Here is a 12,171-nt window from a genome sequence, read left to right as displayed (position 1 = left end):
GACATTATAAATGTAGCAACTGATCAGAAAGACGAATGGAATATTGGCTTTCATTTCAAAGGAATTGGAGGATAAGAGTAGGGACGTTTTATTGCAACTATACAAGGTGCTAATGAGACCACATCTGGAGTACTGAGAGTGGTTTTGGTCCCCTTTAGATATTATATAACTGGAGAAAGTTTTGAGATGGTTCACTAAGATAACCCCTGGTAAGGAGGGGTTGTCTTATGAGCAAAGGCCAAAAAGGTTGGGAGTCTACTCACTGGAGTTCAGAAGAATTAGAGATTATCTCATTAAAACTCTCATAATTCTTAAGGGCTTGACAAGATGAATGCTGAGATGATGCTTCCCCTTACAGGGAAGTCTAGGACCAAAGAGTCTTAGAATAAAGTGGTACCAAATTAAGGTTGAAATGAGGAGGAGTTTCTTCTCTAAGGGTGAGAGGAAGAGCATAAGACATAGGAACAGAAATTAGGCCATTCAGCCCATCAAAATACTGTTTTATATGCTGTTGCATGGTTTTGGAATTTTGGGGAAAAAAAGATCAAAATTCCAGCATTTTTAAAAGGAGGAAGACCAACAAAAGGCAACGACCACAAGGTCGGTGAGGGAAAAGAGACACAGAAACCTACACTGCTAACTGACAGAGCAGTGAATCTGCACAGTTTCTGACTTTCCAGGATTCTCTGGACATCAGAGTAAATCTAGGAAAAAATAACAAAAAGCGAAATTCACAGCTGATCTTGTGCTGTGAGCTCTCCCACACAACAACAGATAAGTACATAAGTTTTAACAAACAACATTAAAAACTAATAGTTTTTTGCTGTAAGTCTACAGTAGTGAGTAGAATAGGTTCTTTCTTGATTATTGAGAGCTGTCTCTTGATTAAATTTTAAAAATATAAACCATAAGTACTAAGTTAGCCTGGCACATTGCTTTTTAGAGCAAATAGCAGGTGCTATTTTCTGGGTCTAAGGATTGTGAAGGAGCAAAGATGGCCTTTAGCATAGTGATATGCTTTTCCTGTCGGATATTCGGAGTTTAGGGAAAGTATCCATGTTACTGATGATTACGTGTGGCATGGTGGCACAGTGGTTAGCACTGCTGCCTCACAGCACCTGAGACCCGGGTTCAATTCCCGACTCAGGCGACTGACTGTGTGGAGTTTGCACGTTCTCCCCGTGTCTGCGTGGGTTTCCTCCGGGTGCTCCGGTTTCCTCCCACAGTCCAAATATGTGCGGGTCAGGTGAATTGGCCATGCTAAATTGCCGGTAGTGTTAGATTAGATTAGATTATTTACAGTATGGAAACAGGCCATTCGGCCCAACAAGTCCACACCGACCCGCCGAAGTGCAACCCACCCAGACTCACTCCCCTACACCTAACACTACAGGCAATTTAGCATGGCCAATTCACCTGACCCGCACATCTTTGGATTGTGGGAGGAAACCGGAGCACCCGGAGGAAACCCACACAGACACGGGGAGAATGTGCAAACTCCACACAGTCAGTCGCCTGGGGCAGGAATTGAACCCAGGTCCCTGGCGCTGTGAGGCAGCAGTGCTAACCACTGTGCCACCGTAAGTAGGTAAGGGGTAAATGTAGAAGTATGGGTGGGTTGCGCTTTGGCGGGTCGGTGTGGACTTGTTGGGCCGAAGGGCCTGTTTCCACATTGTAAGTAATCTAATCTAATTATGTCTGCAGAAAGTGTCTTTGGTTGCAAATCCTTTCAGATCACATGGATTAGTTAGAGTGGCAGTTAAAGGCTATAAGTAACCCACAAGAGCTGGGGGTTGTGATGGATGGCAGTTATAGGAAGGGAGAAAAGCCACAGATACAATCAGGTAGATGGGTTAACTCCAGAAAGGATGGAGGGGTAGGCAGATAGTGCAGCAGTCATCTGTGGCTATCCTCATTTCAACCAAGTATGCTGTTTTGGAAAATGTATAGGGGGATAGACTCTCAAGGGATGTAGAGCAAACAGCTATGTTTTTCGTATTGGGAATGTCTCTAACGTAATGAAGGGCATGTCAGGTTCCAAGTGATCGATTGTGATGGGGACACTCTACTCAGAGGCACAGACAGACATTTCTGCAGCCAACAGCGAAAAATCAGAATGGTGTGTTGCCTCCCCAGTGCCAGGATCACAGATATCGAGAGGGTGCAAACTGTTCACAAAGGGGAGAGGGACCAGCAGGAGGTCATTGTACGCATCGGAACTAATGACATAGGAAGGGAAAAGGATGTGATTCTGAAGGAAGAGAAAAGGATGTGATTCTGAAGGAAGAATATAGAGAGTTAGGCAGGAATTAAAAGGACTTCCTTAAGAGTAGTAATGTCTATATTAGTCCTGGTGCTTATGAGCTAATGAAAGTAGGAATAGGAGGATAGAGCAGATGAATGCGTAGCTGAGGAGCTGGTGGAGGGAAGAAGGATTCACATGTTTGGATCATTGGAATCTCTTCTGGGGTAGAAGATGGATTTCACCTGAATTGGAAAGGGACGAATATATTGGAAGGGAGATTTGCTAAAACTGCTTGGGAGGATTTAAACTAGTCAGGTGGGGGAATGGAACCCAAGGAAATAGTGAAGAGAGAGATCAATTTGAGACTGGTACATTTGGGAAAAGGAGTGAGTCAAACAATCAGGGCTGGCAGGAACAAAGCAGAGAACAAGGTAAATTAAACTACATGTACAACAATGCAAGAGGCCTATCAGGAAAGGCAGATGAACTCAGGGCATGGTTAGGAACATGGGACTGGGATATCATAGAAATTACAGAAACGTGGCTCAGGGATGGACAGGATCAGCAGCTTAATATTCCAGGATACACATGGTACAGGAAGGATAGAAAGGGGGACAAGAGAGAGGAAGGGGAGTGGTGTTTTTGATAAGGGATAGTATTGCTGCTGTACTGAGGGAGGATATTCCTGGCAATACATCCAGGGAAGATATTTGGGTGGAACTGAGAAATAAGAAAGGGATGATCACCTTATTGGGATTGTATTATAGAACCCCTAATAGTCATGAAGAAATTGAGAAACAAATTTGAGAAACAAGGAGATTTCATGTTTTCAGTAAGAATAATAGGGTGGTTATGGTGGGGGATTTTAACTTTCTAAATATAGACTGGGACTCCCATAGTGTTAAGGGTTGAGATGGAGGGGAATTTGTTCAGTGTGTATAAGAAAATTTTCTGATACAGTCTGTGGATGTACCTACTAGAGAAGGTGAAAAAACTTGACCTACTCTTGGGAAACAAGGCAGGGCAGGTGACTGAGGTGTCAGTGGGGGAGCACTTTGGGGCCAGCAACCATAATTCTATTAGTTTTAAAATCATGATGGAAAAGGATAGATCGGGTCTAAAAGTTAAAGCTCTAAATTGGAGGAAGGCTAATTTTGACAGTGTTAGACAAGAACTTTCAAAAGCTGATTGGAGACAGATGTTCACAGGTAAAGGGGCGGCTGGAAAATGATAACACTTCATAAATGAGATAATGAGAGTCCAGAGACAGTATGTTCCTGTTAGAGTGAAAGGAAAGGCTGGTGAGTATAGGGAAATATGGATGACAACAGAAATTGAGGGTTTGTTTTAAAAAAAGGAAGCATATGTCAGGTATAGACAGCAGAGATCAAATGAATCCTTAAAGGAAGTAGGAGTATACTTAACAGGAAGTCAGGATGGCAAAAAGGGGAAATGAGACAACTTTGACAAATAGGATTAAGGAGAATCTAAAGGGATTTTATAACTACATTAAGGACAAAATGGTAACTAGGGAGAGAATAGGGCCCCACAAAGATCAGCAAGGCAGTTGTGTGTGGAGTGACAGGAGACGGGGGAGATAATGAGTATTTTGCATCAGTGTTTACTGCGGAGAAGGACATGGAAGCTATAGAATGCGGGGAAATAGATGGTGACATCTTGAAAAATGTCCATATTGCAAAGGAGGTGGAGGTGGATGTCTTGAAACACATAAAAGTGGATAAATATCCAGGACCTGATCAGATGTACCCTAGAACTCTGTGCGAAGCTAGAGAAGTATTTGCTGGGCTCCTCGCTGAGATATTTGTATCATCTATAGTCACAGGTGAGGTGCCAGAAGACTGGAGGTTGGCTAACGTGATGCCACTATTTAAGAAAGGTGACAAGGAAAAGCCAGGGAACTATAGACTGCTGAACCTGACATCAGTGGTGGACAAGTTGTTGGAGGGAATCCTGAGAGACAGGATTTACATGTATTTGGAAAGGCAAGGATTGATTAGAGATAGTCACCATGACTTTGTGCATGGGAAATTATGTCTCACAAACTTGCGTTTTTTTGAATTAATAAAGAGGATAATCATGCATATTCAGTAACAAACCACTCAAAGTTTCTGTATTAAATTTAATTATAGCAGTTTCATCAGTTACAGAATTAAGAGATTTCCCCTCTCCATCTACATCGTGTGTTAGAATAGCAGTCAAATTAACAAGTTACAATATATCATTTAAACAAAAGTACATTTCAGAATGTTTACAAGGGGCAGAGGGAGGAAAACAAAAGAACCAGAGATGAGAAAGGAGGGATACAGTTGAATGTTCAATCCACTAACAACAGAAACTTAAAATTTATGTACCATTTTTAACACAGTGGAACATCCAAAGTCCTTCGGAGGACGATCATCAAACAAAACTTGACCCCAAGCCACATGAGGGCAGATAACCAAAGAGGGTAGGTTTATGGTGCACCTTAGAAGGAGATAGAACAAGAGTGACAGAAAGGTTTAGGGTGAGAATTCTAGAGTTAGGAGCTCAGCAGCTGAAAGCACAGCCACTAATGGAGGAATGGATAAAACTGTAGATGCATAACAGACCAGAATTTGAGGAGGAGAGGTGATGACCTCATGGCATTATTGCTAGACTATTAATCCAGAAGTCTAGTTAATGTTCTGGGGGCCTAAGTTGTAATCCAGTCATTGCAGATGGTGAAATTTGATTTCAATTTTTAAAAAATGGGGAAAAAACATCTAACAATGAGCAATATTATTGGTTGGGGGACAACTCATCTGGTTCACTAATGTCATTTATAGACAGAAACTGCCGCCCTTACCTGGTCTGGCCTACATGTGTCTCCAGACCCACAGCAATGTGGTTGACTCTTAACTGCCCTCCTGACAACTAGGGATGTGCAATAAATGCTGGTCTAGCAATAAACACATGCACCCTGTGAATGAATTTAACAAAACACTTTTGGAAGCTTGTAGGGAAAGAAGGGGTTAGAAAGGTAAAGGAGAACATAGCCACAGCAGGATTTGAGGACTAGCATGAGAATCTTAAAATCAATGAATAACTTAACTGAGATGCAATAAGGTCAGCACAAGGGTGCCAAGTGAACAAGGTTTGGTGTGAATTGATGACAGGCAGCACAGTGTTGGCTAATCTGAAGATACAGAAGGTGGAAGACGAGAGTTCAGCCAGGACTGGATAGAAATAGTTAAGTCTAGAGGTAGCAAATTGGAAATAGTGATGGCATAGTCATGTGGCTGAAAACAGATCTACTCAAGGTTGTAAAAGTTCTCAGCCAGGCTGTATCAATCTTCCGAGCAACACAATCAGTGGCTTGGGAACAAAGTTTGTTGGGAGTAATGAGAACAATGGCTTTGGTCTTCAGACATTTAGCTGGAAAGATTTCGGCTCTGCCAGTAATGAATTTTGGATAAGCCATCCTAGAATTTAGAGGTAGTGGAGATTTGACTAAATTGATATTGAGGTAGATCTGGGTATCACAGTGCACATATGGAAACTGATGCCCTTGGGTTCAGATAATATTACTGAATGATAGTATGTGGATGAGCAATAGGGCCAAGGGAGACCGTTGGGATATAGATACCATTGTTAACAGTGTGGAAGCAGGAAGAAAACTTACCATCTGCTATGAAACCACACAGACAACTTAATCCATGAGCTCTTTTGAATGTTTCCTTCCAGGAACACATTTATCATCTCCCATTTTTTTCACTTTTCCAATTTTACTGAAGCCTTGGGAATGCTTCAACTACAATTGAGTTCGATAAAAATTAGCCTGAAAGGCTTTGATCATTTTCATGTTTGTGTAAATCATTAACAACAGTTAGGAACAAGAAGTCTTTTCTCAAAAATGTTAACAAATAAAAACATATCTGAAGAATGATTTCATAAAAATGTCAGCAGATAATACTAAAAGATGGAACTATCACAAACTTGTAGTAAAGCTCGATTTTTATTTAAAAAATGACTCCAGAATTTTAGACAATGTTTTTCTCAGTCTTGTACTTGGGGGAGGGGCAGGAATATAGTGGGAATTATGTTCTCATAGCACCCTACTGCATTTCTACGAGGATGGCGATTTCCAAGAGGCAGGGCGAGAATAGGATTGACTGCTAACTGAATGGAGATCAGCATCCAATTAAAATACTTGGAAATCAAAAATTGCCATGCTATCTAAAGGGGTAGGTCTTTAGGGAGACATGCCTATTGAAAAAAGAGAAATTAAGATACTGTGGTGGATCTGCCATGTTTCAAGAAGAGACCAGGGCCTGAACTGACAATATCCAAGAGGACGTCAGGGTGACTGAAGCAACCAAGGACGCTCAGTAGAATGGATGGTACTTACACATTCAATGAAAACCGGAAAGTCAAATTACAAGAGGAAACTGGAGTAGACAATGAAGGGGGAAGACCAGAGAGGAGATGGAAGGGTTGGAACTAAGAGTATCCGGAACCTTCAAAGGGTACAACCCACAAAGGTAATAAGTTGGGGGGGGGGGGGCAGGGAAACTACTTTCAATTACAACCTCACCTATGAGAGAAGAGAGATAAAATTAAGGGCAATTTTGCAGTCATGCCAGCCTCCCCTTTCAATGCAAAAGCTGGTAGCATAATAGAACTGGAGGGAAATCTGATTGATTCACTCCACAAAGGGACTGTTGGTTTCAGAGCTTGGTCTGATGTCAGGTTCCCAAAATCCAGCTTTTGAAGTTCTCTGCCATTCAAGGAACTTGTTTTCAGTTCACTCCAAATAAAAGGAAATAGCCAGACCAATTCTGATGTAATATAAAGAGAATTCAACCTGGGTGATATTCAAGTTTTAGAGTTATAGAGATTTTCAGCATTGAAAAGAGGCCTTCAGCTAATCACGTAGGCAAAATAAAACTGTAATCTCATTTTCTGAAAATTGGCCCATAGCCAGTATGCCCTGGCATCACAACTGCACATCTAACTAGCTCTCAAATGTTATGAGGGCTTGTTCCTCTACCATCCTTACAAGCAGTGAGTTCCAAATTCCCTACATCTTCTTGATGAAAAAGTTCTTCCTCACATCCTATTTTAAACTTATGCCTCTAGTCACTAATCCCTCTATCAAGGGAGAATGTTTCTTCCAGTCTATACCCCTCAATTTTATACACATTCAACATGTCCTCACTCAATCTCCTGTGCTCTGAAGAATTCAGTATGGAATTCAAGATTGCGGCAGAGTAGGACACTCCAGCCAGAGCTCATCTGCTGTTTTTTTCTCTCGTTAGTGTTTTTTTTCCTCTTCTGCCATTGGCCTGGACTAATGCGGGTGTGGCCAGCTGTCTGGAGTGAAGTTGGGGCAGTCAGTAGACCCAGTGAAGATTGCTACTAGTTGGGAATTGGTGGCACCTAGTCACCAATTGGAAGCCTGTATAGAAAGACTAATGTCTATCTTTCTAACTTTATTTCTTATTTTCTTGACCTACACAATGTGTATCTGTAATAGAGTCTAACATTTCCCCTTATTTTTCTCTATTTTTGTACCTAGTACTTTCTACCCAAGATGGCACGGTGAGTTGGCGACACAGTACACTTTTCACTGTACTCCTGTTCTTTTGCAACTTGAATATACGTGACAATAAACCGAATTCTAAATCTCAAATAAAAAGGACAGCTCCAATCTATCAGATTTCTCTTCAGAACTGAAACTCTCAAGCCAAGGCAATATCCTGGTGAAACTCCTCAGCAACTTCTCCAGTGCCATCACATCCCCCTATTGCTTGGATTCCAAAATTGCACACAATACTGTAGTTGTGGCCTAACCAATTTTTTTTGTATGTTCCAGCACATCCTTGATGCTCTTAAACTATGCCTCAGCTAATGAAGGCAAGTATACCACACATCTTCTGCATATCATTCACCTGTTTGGATGCATTAAAGGATACATGCACTCCAAGATTTTTCTGACCCTTGGTGCTTCCCAGGGTAATACCATTCCTGAAGATTAAAAGCAAGCATAATTTGAGTGGATGCAGCACGCACAATGAAAGCTGTAAGTTTTAGAAAATATGACCATTTTAAATTAACTATATTTTTTAGTTTAGATATGCAGCAAATAATATTCAGGAAGATTTTAATTGGATATGGCTTCCATTGTATTGGAGTCGATCCCATTCTCATCCTGTCCCTTAGAAAATTCCATCTTGGCAGGAATGCATTTAGAGTCAGAGAGATATACTGCATGGAAACAGACCAATTTGTCCATGCTGACCAGATATCCTAATCTAATCTAGTCCCAATTGCCAGCATTTGGCCCATATTCTTCTAAACCCTTTCTATTCATATACCCATCCATATTGTAATTGTACCAGCCTCACAAATTCCTCTGGCAACGCAATTCACACACACACACACACACACACACACACACACACACACACACACACACACACCACCAATACATGAAACAGTTGCCCCTTAGGTCCTTTTATATCTTTCCCCTCTCACCTTAAACCTACACCCTTGAGTTGTGGACTCCCCCAGCCCAGGAAAAACACCATGCCTATTTACCCTATCCATGCCCCTCGTGATTTTCTAAATCACTACAAGATCACCTTCACCCTCCGATGCTCCAGGGAAAATAGTCCCAGCCTATTCAACCTCTCCCTCTTGCTCAAACCCTCCAATCCTGGCAACCACTTCTTTAATGTTTTCTGAACCCTTTCAAGTTTCATAACATTCTTCCCAGAGAAGAGAGATCAGAATTGCACACAACACTCCAAAAGTGGACAAACCAATGTCCTAGACAGCCACAACAGGACCTCCCAACTCCTATACTCAATGCACTGATCAATAAAGGCAAGCATACCAATAAAGCCTTCTTCACTACCCTGTTTACCTGCAAAACCACTTTCAAGGAATTATGTGCCTGCACTGCACGGTCTCTTTGTTCGGAAACACTGTCCAGAACCTTACCATTAAGTGTACAAGTCCTGCCCTGATTTACCTTTCCAAAATGCAGCACCTCACATTTATCTAAACTAAACTCCATCTACTACTTCTCAGTCCAATGGCTCATCTGATCAAGATCCCATCGTACTCTGAGGTAATGTTCTTTGCTGTTGACGACACCTCCAATTTTAATATCAACTGCAAACTTACTAACCATACCTATGTTCACATCCGTATCATTTTTAAAAATGATAAAAGGCAGTGGATCCAGTACTGATTCTTGTTGTACACTGCTGGGTGCCGTTGCAACATAGTTCCCATATTTTCCTGGCCCTCCCCAATAGCAATACAGGAAAATCTTGCCTAAGATGCATCATAGGTGTCTGTAATTTTTATAAAGTCAGACAGAGCATTAACAGCACTTTTATTCTTTCCTTCATGTTATATAACTGTACATCTGGTTGCTTTATGGAACCAAAGAAAAATGATGGAGTAGGTGAAAGAAAATTTGCTTGTTATTTAAGCCTTGAATACTTATCAATCAGCGATCAGAGAATATGGTATCAAAAAAAAGATTTAAAATCTCACCATTGTTGTTTACGTTTGCTTTTTCACAGAAAGGAGGTCAATCCAAATAGTACCATTTTTCACCTATTATAAAAATGTCTATTCTGCACTGATTTGCTCTGGGTTCTGACAAAAAAGTACAACAGAAGTGTTGACTCTCTTCACAGATACTGCCAAACCAGCTGAGTACTTACAGCATTTGCTCCTATAGTTTGTGAAACAGTGCACAAAGGAAGGCTTAACCATTACAGGAACATTGCATTGACATACTCTCAATATCTACGGGCAGTAACGAAACATTCATAGGCTTTGACCATGTGTTACTTAAAAATGTTGCAGATTTAGAATTGCTTTCAAGTATGGAAAGGATTAAGTCCTGACTATTTTTTGTTGCAATGGTATATGGTCATTGGCAAATCTACTTGACAATTTCCCCAAGATATGTGGACTGTTACGATGCAAAGTAAGAGTACATTGAATCTCTATTCATAATTATGAATATGGGATTATGTAATTTAGCCCTCAACTAAAATTTATACAAATCACTAACAAGCTTTCATATAAATATTGCAACTTTTAATGCATCACTAATTCCAACTTTCTAACAATACCCTGTCCCTTCATCAATTGAAACACAGCAGCTCCCCTCCATGACTACAATTCAAATCGCAGGTCTCAAGTTATTAATAAAGAACGTGTCTCAGTCCTTAATACACAAAATGACCTTGGTGTCCAAAATCTTCTGTGGCTGAGAGTTCCACAGATTCACCACCCTGACTAAGGGAATTCCTCCTTTACTCAGTTTGGAAGGGGCTTCCCTTCAATCTGAGGCCATGCCCTCAGGTGCTAGTCTCTCCTACTAGTGGAAACATTACCATGGCCACCCTTTTCAGGTGTCCCAGTATTCAAAGAGATTCCATAGCCTGTAAACGCAAGCCAGGGATAAATTAATGGAGGTAACAAAGTAAAATGGATTTGAATGAAATGGCAGGTAAAATCATTTACTACTGTTCATCACAGTCTAGTAACCACTGCTGAAAAGTGTTTAAGTGAATGCCAGATAAAAGCAGATATAATCACACAATATTAAAGGCACTAGATAAAATGCAAAGTTTTGTTGAATTAAGCAATGACAACCTCCAAGATTGACTGGTTTCCCAACTGATGACTCAGATCTCAAGAATAAATGTAAGTGATGCATCAGAATATGGCCAGTACCTTGAGGAACATAATCCCAGGATGAGTTTTGAATTTCAAGAAACAAGGGAAGAAAATTGGATGAGGTGAAAAATATTCAGAAGTGTTTCTTAAGTAAATTGGTCATAATGAAGATTGAAATTTAAAGCCATGTTTTATTTTTAAATGGTGTCAGCTTTTAACTTGCATTCAGAGTTGTTACATATTAACGAGAAACCAGGTCTACAAGAGATTGGGATTTTTAAAAACTAAAATGGCATCTGGTGACTTAAGTTTTAAAATATTTGTCTTTCTTCCATCTTAATTTTAATATTTGTCAATGCATGTTGAATTTCATGCAAAAGTTTCATCAAGATATTGTAAGGTTAAAAGAGTATTTGAATAAGTTTTATACTTATAGAAATAACAGTTAAAGTTTTTTTTCTAGTGAATTGTTTTCCCCACCCTTCTTATTTCCTGACACTTGTTAACTCCCTGTCAGAGGTAGCAGCTGTTCACGGGTACCTAGCTCAAGAAACCATTATACACATATGAGCTTTTATAATATCAGCAAGTCAATTGATCACCAGGCACAGCTGAACCTGATTTTTTTCCCTCAATAACGTGAAAACCAACAGACACCCTCAGCAGGAGCCAAAGCTAGGAGGAAACCAGACATTGAACTCAAACGTAGCAATCCAAACAGAGAAGTAAACTGGTTACCTATATGTTTATCAGAATTTCACAGTTCTTAACATTTCGGAGGATTTTCAGTGTTGACAGACTAGTTCTTCTGGTTGAGAGTCAGTGACGCGCGATCACGTATCATTAATTACCATTATGGGAGTAAGAAGGAAGAAGTTGTTTGACGCAGAAACTTATTAGAGAATTTATGCACTGAGTAGTTGCAGCAGTCGCCATTACGTTTTCCCAGGAAAGACTTAGCAGGTGTAAATTTTATGTGGAAGATAACAAATTGAAAGTTCTAACAAATGATATGAATCAGCAGAGGAGTGATGTTATTGGGTTGGTAGAAAGATAAACAGGGACAAAGTAAGGACTGCAGAACAGAGTCGAAAAGTGTGGTGCTGGGAAAGCACAGGTGATCAGCCTGCCTGACCGGCTATGCTTTCCCAGCACCACACGTTAAGACAAACAGGTCATGGTAAATGAGTGTTTCTTCCCAGCCAAATTATGCCTGTTAACTTCATTTTATGGTGTTT

This window comes from Hemiscyllium ocellatum, chromosome 7 (genome assembly GCF_020745735.1).
Source record: "Hemiscyllium ocellatum isolate sHemOce1 chromosome 7, sHemOce1.pat.X.cur, whole genome shotgun sequence".
In the NCBI taxonomy this organism is placed as follows: Eukaryota; Metazoa; Chordata; class Chondrichthyes; order Orectolobiformes; family Hemiscylliidae; genus Hemiscyllium; species Hemiscyllium ocellatum.
Note: the sequence above shows the minus strand (reverse complement) of the source record.